The following is an 11,850-nucleotide window of genomic DNA, read 5'->3' as shown; positions in this document are numbered from 1 at the left end:
TTTGCTTCTCCATCTACCAGCTGAAGAACTTCTGGGCTGTTTCCAGCTGTTGGCGATTCTGAAGAGAGCTGCTAGAAACATGCCCGTATAGGTTTTTTTTGTGTCCAGAGGTTTTTATTTCTCTTGGGTAAGTACCCAGGAATGAAATTGCTGGGTCATATGAGAAGTGTATACTTAACCTCTGGGGAGATTGGCAAACTGTCTTCCAAAGTGGCTACTCTGGTTTGCATGCCCACCAGCAGGGCGTGAGAGATCTGATTGCAGAACCACGATGTGAGTCCGGCTCTGAGACGATCTGAGCTCTTGGCCACCAAGCCACACCGCTCCTGGAAAACAATGATTGCAACAAAAGCTCTTTCCCCCTTGGTCACCACGCATGCAGTTGCTTAAAAAGAAAAAAAGAATGAGGAAGCGATTCTGGACTGATGCGCTGTGATCCCCTTGATGTATTGCTGGGAGGAAAGTGCAGAACAGGATAAGAGTGTGTGCCATTTGTGGAAAGAGGGGAGGGGGAGGACATATGTCTACATATTTTCTTGTCTGTACGTAGACTATCTCTGGGATAAAACACAAGAAACTGGGAGGTGGGAACAGCACTGGGGAGGGGCAGGGCAGGGGTCATGGTGGATAGGCCACTTCTCACTTCCATTTTGTGCTTTTTGGATTTTGAAACTTGTGAATGTCTTACAGGTTCAAAATAGATGCATGCAATCCACTTACTCCACCAACAGGTATTTCAGGCCTTGCTCTAGTGGTGAACAAATAAGGTCTGGTGCTTGGGGAGTCAGAGTCTAGTTCTCAAGACAGATTGTCAGTAAGACAAGGAAAATATAGACAATGTCAAGTATTTGCTGTGGAGAAAAATAGCTGTCAAGGGACTGGGTTGGCGGGGGAGAGATGGGCAGTGGTTTGAAGTGTTTTTTAAATCCAGAGGCCCATATAAGGAGTGACATTTGGGAGGGGAGAGAAGGAGCCATATGGGCATCTGGGGGAAGAATGTTCCAGGCTGAGGGAACAGAAAGTGCAAAGGCCCTGAGGTGGATTGTGCTGGCTGTTTGAGGCCAGTGTGGCTGGAGTCCAGTGAGCAGGGGGGGAGAGTAGAAGTGAGACTGGGGAGATGAGGGCAGGAGGGAGGGTTGAACAGATCATTTGGGTCTTGTGGTTCACTACAGGGACTTTGGCTTTTACTCAGAGGGACCTGGGAGCCATGGGAGGGCCCTGAGCAGGGGATGGACGTGATCTGACTGAGGATTTAACGGGGTCCCTCTGGCTGCGTGCGGGCGGGGGGCAAGGACAGAGGCAGGGAGTCCAGTGAGGAGAAGACTGCAATGGTCCAGGCCATAGGCGATGTGATGGTGGCTGGACCAGGATGCAGGCAGTGGTGATGGGGAGAAGAGAATGAATTCAGAGGCTATTTTGAAGGTGGACACCCTAATACATCTTATTTTTTACCTGTGATAGGGGCTGTGTGGAGAGGAACAGGGAACCAGGAGAGGGAGAAATGAGAGGACCAGGCCTGGTTTGTGGAGATTGGGGAAGACATCCTTGGGGCCTTGATGTTTCACCTGAGACCTAAAGCAGCTGGGGAAGTGCTTGAAAGAGGAGAACACCAGAATCTTTTAGAAGAATAGAAAGGAGGGTGGAGACAAGCAGTGGTCAGGTCACACAGTGCCCAGTAGGCCTGGAGCTGAGGTGCAGCCTTTGGGCTTTCTCCCGAGAGTACTGGGGAACCATAGCAGGTTCTAAGCAGGGGTCAGGGTTGAATTTTGTTTTGTTGTATGGTTTTTTTTGGCCAAACTTCGAGTGGCTGGTGGGATCTCATTTCCCCGACCCGGGATTGAATCTGTGCCCCTTGCAGTGGAAGCGTGGAACACTAACCACTGGACCACAAGGGAATTCCCAAGGATTCAGTTTTGGAAAGACCCCTCTGGCTGTGCAGGGGGACCAGCTGTGCCTCAAGACAGCAGGTGGCTTGGGTTGGGAGGGTATGTGAAGGAGGAGTGGAGAGGATCAATTCCAGAGATTTAGGAGGCAACCTCCTGGGGAAGGCAGATGGTGGGGTCCATGCTGACTTCCGGGGTCACCATGCCACTGTCCCAGGGGTTTCTCACGTACGAACTCAGCGAGTCTTCACAACCACCCACAGAAGCATCCTCTTTTCACAGCTGGGGAAACAGGCTTGGAGAGGCTGCAAAGTTCCCAGTCCAAGGCCACACAGTCGGGAAAGGGTGGGGAGAATTGAACCCACACTCTTTCCCTCCACGAGGCCAGGAGGAGGCCCTGCCCATCCCCCACCCACCCTGCTGCCCTCCAGGGGCGTCCTCTGGCGGGGTTAAGCCGCCACCTCTCCCTCCCTCCGCAGCCTGAGCCCCAAGCCCAGCTCTGGACTTTATCCCCAGCTGTCTGCCCGCGCCAATAAAAGGCGGGCAAGCAGTGCAGGGGCCTGCGGGCAAAATTCCCCTACTCCCAGTGCCAGGGGAGTTACCCAGGGCGCAGAGGGCAAAGGGTAGGCGCGGAGAAGGGGGTAAAGGAGGAAGGCGAGCGTCTGCAGCTCGACTGGGCTGTGCTGCCTTGCTGCTCTGTGCCTCAGTTTACCTCTCGGTAAAATGGGCATGGCTCCTTCGATGGACGGAAGAAGGACCTGCGACAACAGAGGAATCTTCCCCTCTGGTCTAACTGGGAGCCAAAGTTTCCCAAGTCTGATGCGGAAGACAAGGAGCTCCAGCCTGCTGGGGACGATAAAGCACTCCCATCAAGTCTGATGAGAAAGACAGGATTTCCCAAATAAGATAGAGAAGATAAGTCCCATTTCCCTGGATGGAGAACAGGTGTCTAGTCTGGTTTTCTAGTCTGCTGGGGGAAGGTAAGGAGGGCCCATTCTGATGTGTGAGATGAAGAGTTTCTAATCTGAGGGAGGAGACAGGTAGCCCCAGTCTGATGGGGGCGGTAAGAATCCCCCCGCCCCTCCATGACCCCGAAGCGGGAAACAAGAGGCTCCAGTCTGAGCTTCCAACATGACGACTCTTTCCTGAGCCGCTGGATTCCAAGCAGCACCTGAATGCTTGAAATGCCACCATTAGCAAGCCCCAGCTCTGGAGGGGGCCAGGACCAAGGGACACAGAGGCAAAGGGCATGTAGGATTTGCTCCTCGGACCCAGAGGCAGTTCTGCTGGGCTCTGGGCCTGACCCCCCCTATGTGAGCTCAGATCTGGCTGGTGGGATCCTGGCGCCACCTAGTGGTTGCTTTGGACCAGGCCTCCCATTCAGAGCTGGAGGAGAGCCCCCAGAAGGTCAGGACTCCCTCCTTCAGACCTCCTCCACACCCCCGGAAAAAAGAAACCCGTCTGTGATTCTGAGGCTTCATCGTGTTCATCCTCCAGGTGGCTGGGGGGCAGTGTCTTTCTGACTTACAAGCTTATTCCTGTCTCTCCTCTGCTCACAACTTTTCCGTGGCTCCCCAGTGCCTTGGAAGGAAGCCCACACAAGGGCTGTGAGGCTGGCCTCTCTAGCCTCTCCCAAAGCACCCTGTGCTTCAGCTGAACATGAGTAGTTTTGGGAGCATGTCCTGCTCAGAACTCACCTTCAGGCCTTCGCACAGGCTGTTCCCTCTGCCTGGAACACCCTTCCCTGCCTCTTTCCCAGCATCTCTTATTCTCCTCCTTCAGGTCTTGGAGGAGAGGCCTCCTCCTCCAGGAGCCCCTCCCTGACCCCCCAAGTCAGGGTCACAGTCCCATGGGGAGGGCTATGTCCCCACAGGGCTTGACACTAGCTACAAACTCCAAAAAAGGTTTGTTTGAATGAGTGAGTGAGTGAATGAATGAATGAATGCCAGGCTAAAGAGTTTGCCAGAGCAGCCATAGGAGAGTTTAATCAGTGGAGGGACAAGGTCAGACTTAGAAGTCCCCAGGTTCCCTCTTTTTTTTTTTTTTTTTAAATTTATTTATTTATTTATTTATGGCTGTGTTGGGTCTTCGTTTCTGTGCGAGGGCTCTCTCTAGTTGTGGCAAGCGGAGGCCACTCTTCATCGCGGTGCACGGGCCTCTCACTATCGCGGCCTCTCTTGTTGCGGAGCACAGGCTCCAGACGCGCAGGCTCAGTAGTTGTGGCTCACGGGCCTAGTTGCTCCGTGGCATGTGGGATCTTCCCAGACCAGGGCTCGAACCCGTGTCCCCTGCATTGGCAGGCAGATTCTCAACCACTGCGCCACCAGGGAAGCCCCAGGTTCCCTCTTAATCCTGGGCCTTTGCATATGCTGTTCAGTCTGCCTGGAACATTTGCATTTATTACCTCCCTTTCATCCTCTATCAGTGAGCCATCCCCTCCTCCAGGAGGTCCTCCCTGACACCCCGGCTGGGTCAGGCATCCCCCAACCCAGACTCCTGGGCTCCCCCATCTCAGCCCTGACCAATGCTGGGTTGTCACTGTCTGTGACAGGTCTGTCTCCCCTACTGGGTCCTGGGAGGACGGGACTGGACTCTGTTCACCCACCGCCTTCTCCTCGGAGCTTACAACAGAGGCATCCTTCGGTCAGGACCTGGGTTTCAACCCCGACTTCCCCGTTCGTGGAGAGTCTCGGGTGAGTGTGGGCCTCTCCTGGAGCCCCAGTTTTCTCGTGAGAAATGTGAAAAGAATGGTCGGTTCCTCCCCCAGCCTCCCAGGGCTGTGGTGGGACATTGAGAAGACGAGACCCTGGGTCCTGAGCTGACCGCGTGCCGGGTGACCGTGGGTGACCCGCTTCCCCTTTTGGGGCCCATCTGGCTGGATGAATGGGTGGCAGGGGCCCCATCCTGCCGGGACATTTTAGGAGGCTGGCGCGGGGCTTCCCAAGGCAGGAGGGTCAGGGACAGGCAGAGGGAAGAGGTGTCTGCTGGGTTAGGGGAAAACCAGCCTTCCCCATCATAGAACGGATGATGGGAGGGAAACAAACAAGGCTGGCTCCACCCGGGTGTGAGGGGAAGTTGGGGGAGAGGATAAGGGGCCCCAGGAGGTGGGTGAAAACCACAGTCCACAACCTGTGCCAACTTCCCTCCCGGAGCCTGTGTGCCTTGGGGTCCAGGCCGTCTGTCTGATCACTGGTCTCTGAAATGTCACACGTCTTCCTTCCAACCTCAGATCCCACTCTGCCTGCAGCCTTCCAGCCTCACGCGTGGCAGCCCCATCCTGTGTCTGCTCAGGGAAAAGCTTAGAGATCCCTTCGACTCCTCTTTTCCCTCCCACCAAGTCCAGCCCATCGGCGAATGCAGTTGGCTCCACCTGCAAAATCTATCCCCACCTCCACGGCCACCATCCTGGTCCAGCTGCCACCACCTCCTGTCACCACTGCTGTTGCCTCCTCACTGGGTTCCCTGCTCTTGTCTGCTTCCAACAGTCTCTTCCAAGAGGCAGCCAGAGGGATCCTATTAGGACCTGAGTCAGAGCCCATCCAGCCTCTCCTCGGAGCCCTCCTGGGGCTCCCACCTCACTCGAGGTGACGGCCAAGGTCCTCACCGCAGCCTGCAAGGCCCTGCACAATCCCTGTTCCCCTCTGCCCTCACCTCCTCCACTTTCCCCACATTTACTCCACTCCTGCCACACTGGCTTGACTCTGCTTTCCTGCCTCCTGGCCTTTGCCCATCCTGTGCCCTTGGTTTGAAATGCTTTCCCTGCCAACTTTCCACCCGGCTCCTCTGACCTTGCAGGTCTCACCTTGTGATAGGCTGAATAATGCCCCCCAAAGAGATCCAGGTCTGAATCCCTGGAACCTGCAAATGTGACCTGCAAATAGATGACAAAAGGGACTGGGTAGAGGCAATGAAGTTCAGGATCGTGAGGTGGAGAGATTATCCTGCATTATCTGGGTGGGCCCTCAATGTAATCACAAGTGTCTTTTAAGAAGGAGGCAGAGAGAGACTTGACTGCAGAAGAGATGGTGATATGACAAGAAGAGCAGAGATGGGAGTGATGCAGCCACAGCCGAGGAATGCTGGCAGCCACTAGAAGCTGGAAGAGGCAAGGAACGGAGTTTTTCCTGGAGGCTCCAGAAGGATCCAGCCCTGTGGACACCTTGATGTGAGCCCTGTAAGACTCCTTTCGGACTTCTGACCTCCAGAACTGTAAGAGGATACATTTCTGCTGTTTTAAGCCACTAAGTCTGTGACAATTTGTTATAGCAGCCGCAGGAAACTGATACACACTTTAAATATCATCCCAGGGAGGCAGCTTTGGAGTCTCCACCTAAATTACATGCCCTGGTGTTTCTCTCTCAGAATCCACCCTTTTCCATCAGAGCATCCTGACCCTTTGTAACGACCTTTTAACACCTGTCCCCCACTCTGGGCTATGAACTCTGTGTGAGGCCAGGGTCCCACCTGTCTTGGTCAGTATGTGCTCCCGTGACCTTGCACGGGACCTGCTGAGGGTACACACTCAACAGATATTGGTCAGATTCATCCATTCATCCATCTCTTATACTTATCCAGTATTTATTGAGTACCAAGTGTTTGCCTGGCACTGTTCTTGGAAGTGGGGGATGCAGACAGTGATTCTGCCCTTGTGTCGCTCCTTATTATGAACTGAATGTTTGTGTCCCCTCCCAAATTCATATGTGGAAGCCCTAATCCCCACTGTGCCTGTATTTGGGAGTGGAGCCTATAAGGAAGTAATTAAGGATGGGGTCCTGAGCTGATAGGATTAGTGTCCTTATAAGAGGAGACCCCAGAGAGCTTGCCCTCTCTCTGTCCCCATGAGCCCACGAAGAGGACATGAGAGCACATGGTGAGATGGACCCACCTGCAAGAAACAAGAAGAGGCCTCACACTAAAACCTACCTTGCTGGCACCTTGATCTTGGACTTCCCAGCCTCTTGAACTGTGAGAAATAAATGTTTGTTGTTTAAGCCACCCTGTCTGTGGTATTTTGTTACCGCAGCCTGAGCTGACTCAGATACCCTTCAGCATTTATTGTCTCTCCATTGGTTTTTTTCCTCATTCCACACTGCTTTACTTATTACGACTACGGTGGTTTAAAAATATTCCATCGAAAGGTGGAGACGAATCCCCCTCCTCTTGAATGTGGCTGGATGTAGTGACTTGCTTCTAGTCGGTAGGATATGGCGGAGGTGATGGTGTGTGGCTTCTGAGACCAAGTCATGAAGGCACTGTGGCTTCCTCCTTGTTCGCCCATGGGGCAACTCATTCCGGGAGAATCCAGCTGCCTTGTCATGAGACTTCTATGGAGAGATCCATGTGGCAAGGAACTGAGGCCTCCTGCCAACAGCCATGTGAACGAGCCAGGAAGCTCCAGTCCCAGCCAAGTCTTCAGATGACTATAACCCTGCCAACCTCTTAACTGTACCCTCACCAGAGACCTTGAGTAAGAACTATCCAGCCAAGGGACTTCCCTGGCGGTCCAGTGGTTAAGACTCTGTGCTTACACTGCAGGAGGCACGAGTTTGATCCCTCGTTGGGGAACTAAGATCCCACATGCCACAAGGCACGGCCAAAAAAAAAACAAAAACAAACTATCCAGCCAAGCCACTCTCAGATTCTTGACTCACAGAAACTTTGAGATAATAAAGGTGCTGAGTGTTGGGGTAATTTGTTATGCAGTAGTAGATAGCTGATACAATAATAGCTCTACAGTGTGTTTTGTTATCTGGTAGGGCAAGTCTCCTTATCATTATTACTGCTATTTATTGAGCACATATTGTGTGCCAAGCACTGATTTAAGGTGATAGACAAAAGAAGGAAAATTCCTGCCTCATGGAGCTCATAGTCTGGTGGAAAAGACAGGTAATGAACAAGTGAAGAAAGAAATATACAATATGCAGTTCCCTGATGGTCTAGTGGTTAGGATTTGGCACTTTCACTGTAGAGGCTTGGGTTCAATCCCTGGTCAGGGAACTGAGATCCCACAAGCCATGCGCATGGCCAAAAAGAAAGAAAAGAAAAGAAATATATAATATGAAGTGGAACGTGTGTGTGCCATAAATGATCTGAAGAACAAAGCTAGACAATGTTGGGTGTTGGGGGGGTTTGAGCATAGACCTTAATGGAGTGATTCAGGCATCCACAGTGAGAACACTGCTAGCAGAGGGAAAGGCCAGGGCAAAGGCCCTGAGGCAGGAGTTGTGTGGTTTCTTCAAACAATAGCCAGGAGGCCAGTGTGGCCAGAGTGGAGTGAGAGGAAAGGAGAGGAGGAGGGGAAGGACTGTGATCCATAGGGGAGATGATTCCAGAAAGGTGATCTTACCTCTGGGGGCACCCGACACCTGCTTCTGAAGGCCACTGTGGGAACTCAGGGAGCTTCTGCCTGTGGTTAGTGGAACGGGTGAGGCTCTTTGGCTGCCCTGGTCCTGTGCAACCTCGAGGGGCTGGGATGACCTCTCTGGACTCTGCAGTGTGTGTCAGGATGGGCTGGAGTTGACCAGACTCCCTGCTTGGTTCCCAAAGTCCAGCCTTGGCACCCTGGTGCCAGGCACCCCCTCTTCCCTCCTCCTCCCTCACCTCCTCCTTCCTATTCTATCCTCATCCCTCTTTCTTCCTCTTTCTCACCCTCCTCCCTCTCTCTCTCCATCCTGAATCAACATTCCAGCCCAGGGGAGAAAAACAGGGCAGGCTTCCTTCCTCTCCCTGGCGGGGCTCCAAGACTGACTGGGCCATTGTGTGTTTTGGCCTCAAGGTCAACCCTAAACCCCACCCCTGCCCTCCCCATTGCAGAAAGGTTACTTGAGAAAAGGCACCTTGGGTGAGGGGGAGGGATGGGGGAGAGAGCGGCAGAGACTGCTCTGGAGGTCTGGCCTGGCTCACACCCATGGCTAGTGGAATCTGAGGGCCCAAGAGGACCCCAAGCACCCTCCGGGCTTTGTGGGGGAGGGAGATGGGGAGCCGGTATGAGCCCCCTGGGGCAGAAGAGAGTCCCAGTCTCAGCCTTCAGGCTGAAAACCTGCTGTGTGATCCTGGGCCAAACCCTGGCCCTGCCCCTTCCTGGCTGAGTGACTTTGGGTAAGTTGCCTCCCTCTCTTTGTGCCTTACTTTCCTTTTATTGTCAAACAGTCCCCGCATCTGGGTCCCCCAACTTGCCAGCTGACAAAAATCACCCAGGCTATTTATTTAAAAAATCCAGTTTCCAGGTGCCTTCCCTGGAGACACAGATTACCTGGGCCCAGGCAGAGACCTGGGAGGTGTATTTTTAATAAACAGCTAGCAGACCGGGGAAATGGGGCCCCATTTCGAAGGGAGGCTGTGAGAAGCAAGTCAGGGAATCTGTGTTGAGGGCACATTTCCCCCGGCACCTGTGAGGATCAGCGTTGGGATTCTTTTCTTTTTAAAAAAATTTTTTTTCTTTTTTTGTTTGTTCTTTTTTACTTCTCTTTCTTTCTTTTTTTTTTTTTGGCTGCACCACGTGGCTTTCAGGATCTTAATTCCCTGATCAGGGATGGAACCCCACCCCGGGCAGTGAAAGCGCTGAGTCTTAACCACTGGACCACCAGGAAATTCCTCATTATTTTTTATTTTTAAATTAAAAAAAATTTTCAGCATCAGGATTCTAAAAGCTTATACATGGATATTATTTTTCTTGTAAGCCGTTTTCAGGTGATTACAATTTTCCATAAATTGTATTTCCATCCTGTATTCCATAAAATGAGGGAAACCTGTGCCGTAGGGTTAATTAAGTCCCCCAGGAAGAAGGCATTATAGAAAAAGGGTTATATTTGGCTTTTCCATCAGCCTGTTGCCCAAACCTAACACCTGAGTGAGTTAAAAAGCGTTTATCAAGCATTTATGTAACTAGATTCTTTCCTCGTATTGACTCATTTAATTTTTTCAACAGTCCTAGGAGGTGGGTACTATTACTATCTCTGTTTTACAAGTGAGGAAAAGCCACGTTGCCTGGAGTCCCTCAGCTCAAGTGGCCACCTCAGCTCCATCTGGGCTCTGAGCCTGCACGCCTGCCTGGCCGGCCCTGCTGAGGGATGATGGGGACTCCTCAGCTAGCCTCCTCCCAGCAGCTGTGGGAACTATGGGACATGGAGTGAGGTTTTGGCTCTCTGGGCCTCAGTTTCCTCACCTGTAAAATGGAGGAACTGCCAGTAATACTCATGAGGGTTCTTGTAGGAATTCACCGAGATAGAGATACAAAAGGACCAAATCAATGCTGGAGATATAGGAGCTATTATTATTGTGTGTTTGTTGCTGTTATTCTTCCCTGGACTGTTAAAGAGGGGGATTGGACTGCCTGGAGGATTCAGTTCAGAAGCCCAGAGAGGCCCAGCGGGACAGGAGACTTGGTCCTGGAGACATCTGAGCCTCCACACCCTGAAGATATGGGATCTGGCTTGACCTAGAAAACTGAGCTGCTACCCCCTCCCCTCCTTTGGCCCCTCCCGCTGGCCTCATTCTGCCTTGCACAAAGCAAGCCCCGCTGGAACACAACCCCAGTCTTTCCCAAATCCTGACTACTGTGCCTGGGGCTCTTTCGCTTTGGGCTTAGGTGAGAAAGGCCATTTTGTTCAGCTTGGAAGGTAGGAGTTCCAAGGTGTGTCATGGCAGAGCCTACCAGCTGCCCACCTGGGATCCATCCTTCCTGTCTTCCTTGAGAGCAGGACCCTGAAGTTCTTTGGAGCAGCAATATACCCAGGGAAAAGACTACCTGTCGCAGCCGCCCTTGCAGCTAGGGTGGCCACATGACTAAGAGCTGGTCAATCAGATGTAAGTGGAGGTTGTAGGGTGGGGAAAGTTCCTCAAAAGGGGCACAGTCCATAATCGGGCATGGGGCTTCTTTTACCCTTTGTCCCCCTCTTACTGCTTCCTGAGTGGAACATGGATGAGGCAGCTGTGACTCCAGCAGCCATCTTGGACCATGAGGTGATCAAGAGAATGGAAGCCCCAAGCTAAGAATGATAGAGCAGAAAGACAGAAAGAGCTGTGTCCCTAATGACACTGTGGACAATCTGCTTATGATTACCTTTTATGTGAGAGAGAAATAATCTTCTATCCATGTAAGCTACTCTTACATGTACCAGTTTCTCTTTTATCTTATATATTAATGTCCTCTCTCTTTGTTGTTTGTGTTATTTCCAGTCTCTCTTAGTAGCCACTGAAGAAAAATTCTAGCTGATATATATGTTACTGACTCTTATGTGAATATGGAGGGGTGGGGAGAATATGGACGCTATTTCCCATTTTGGGGCTGTTCCTGTTGTTGGGGTTAAGGGTATGGGCTTAAATCTATCCTCACTTCCTAGCTGTGCCATTGCCTGGAACCCTCATATTGGAGAACATTGATTTAGCTAATAACTTTCAAACTCCATGGAGCTCCCTTAGTGCCCACTCAGGTGGGGCAGAGTCAGTGGACAGAACTTTTAGCTTTCTCCTTCCTTCGTTGGCCAGAATTGGTCACCTGGCGACCAAGACCTGCAAAGCAGTCAGGGAAAGTGCGTGCCTGACATTTTCAGCTTCTTTTATGGGAGACAGTGCCTGCCATCATGAAAGAGGAGAGGGGAGTGGCTGTTGGGGAACTATTCTCTTCCCTCAGTATATATATTTATTGAGCATCTAACCTGCTCTACTTCAATCAGAACAGTTTCTCTTTTATTTTATATCTTAGTCTCCTCTGTCTCTTGTCATACTTGCAAAAAGTTTGTCTATTTCATTGGTATTTTCAAAGAACCAGCTTTAGGCCTTATTGACTAACTCTTTGTTTTATTTTATACTTCATCCATGTCTTCTTTTACTTTTCTTAATTCCTTACCTTTTTACTTTGGTTTATTTCATGGACTTTTTCTAGTTTCTTGAGTGGCAACCTTATTTTGCTCAATTTCAAAATCTTTTCTTTTTAGTGCTCTCAATGCCTTTAAGCCTTTAAGGCTAT

General features: G+C 51.4%; 1 long non-coding RNA gene across 1 annotated transcript; it reads left to right on the top strand.

Moving 5' to 3' along the window:
• Window positions 1-2,358: 2,358 nt before the first annotated feature.
• On the top strand, window positions 2,359-7,498 carry LOC309616472. Its single transcript, XR_014237492.1, has 2 exons — window positions 2,359-2,863; window positions 4,435-7,498. It is a non-coding gene; the product is annotated as an uncharacterized lncRNA (long non-coding RNA).
• The last annotated feature ends 4,352 nt before the right edge of the window (window positions 7,499-11,850 follow it).

Source organism: Balaenoptera borealis (assembly GCF_965194805.1).
Source record: "Balaenoptera borealis genome assembly, chromosome: 19".
Lineage (NCBI taxonomy): Eukaryota > Metazoa > Chordata > Mammalia > Artiodactyla > Balaenopteridae > Balaenoptera > Balaenoptera borealis.
This window is presented reverse-complemented; position numbering and strand designations above follow the sequence as displayed.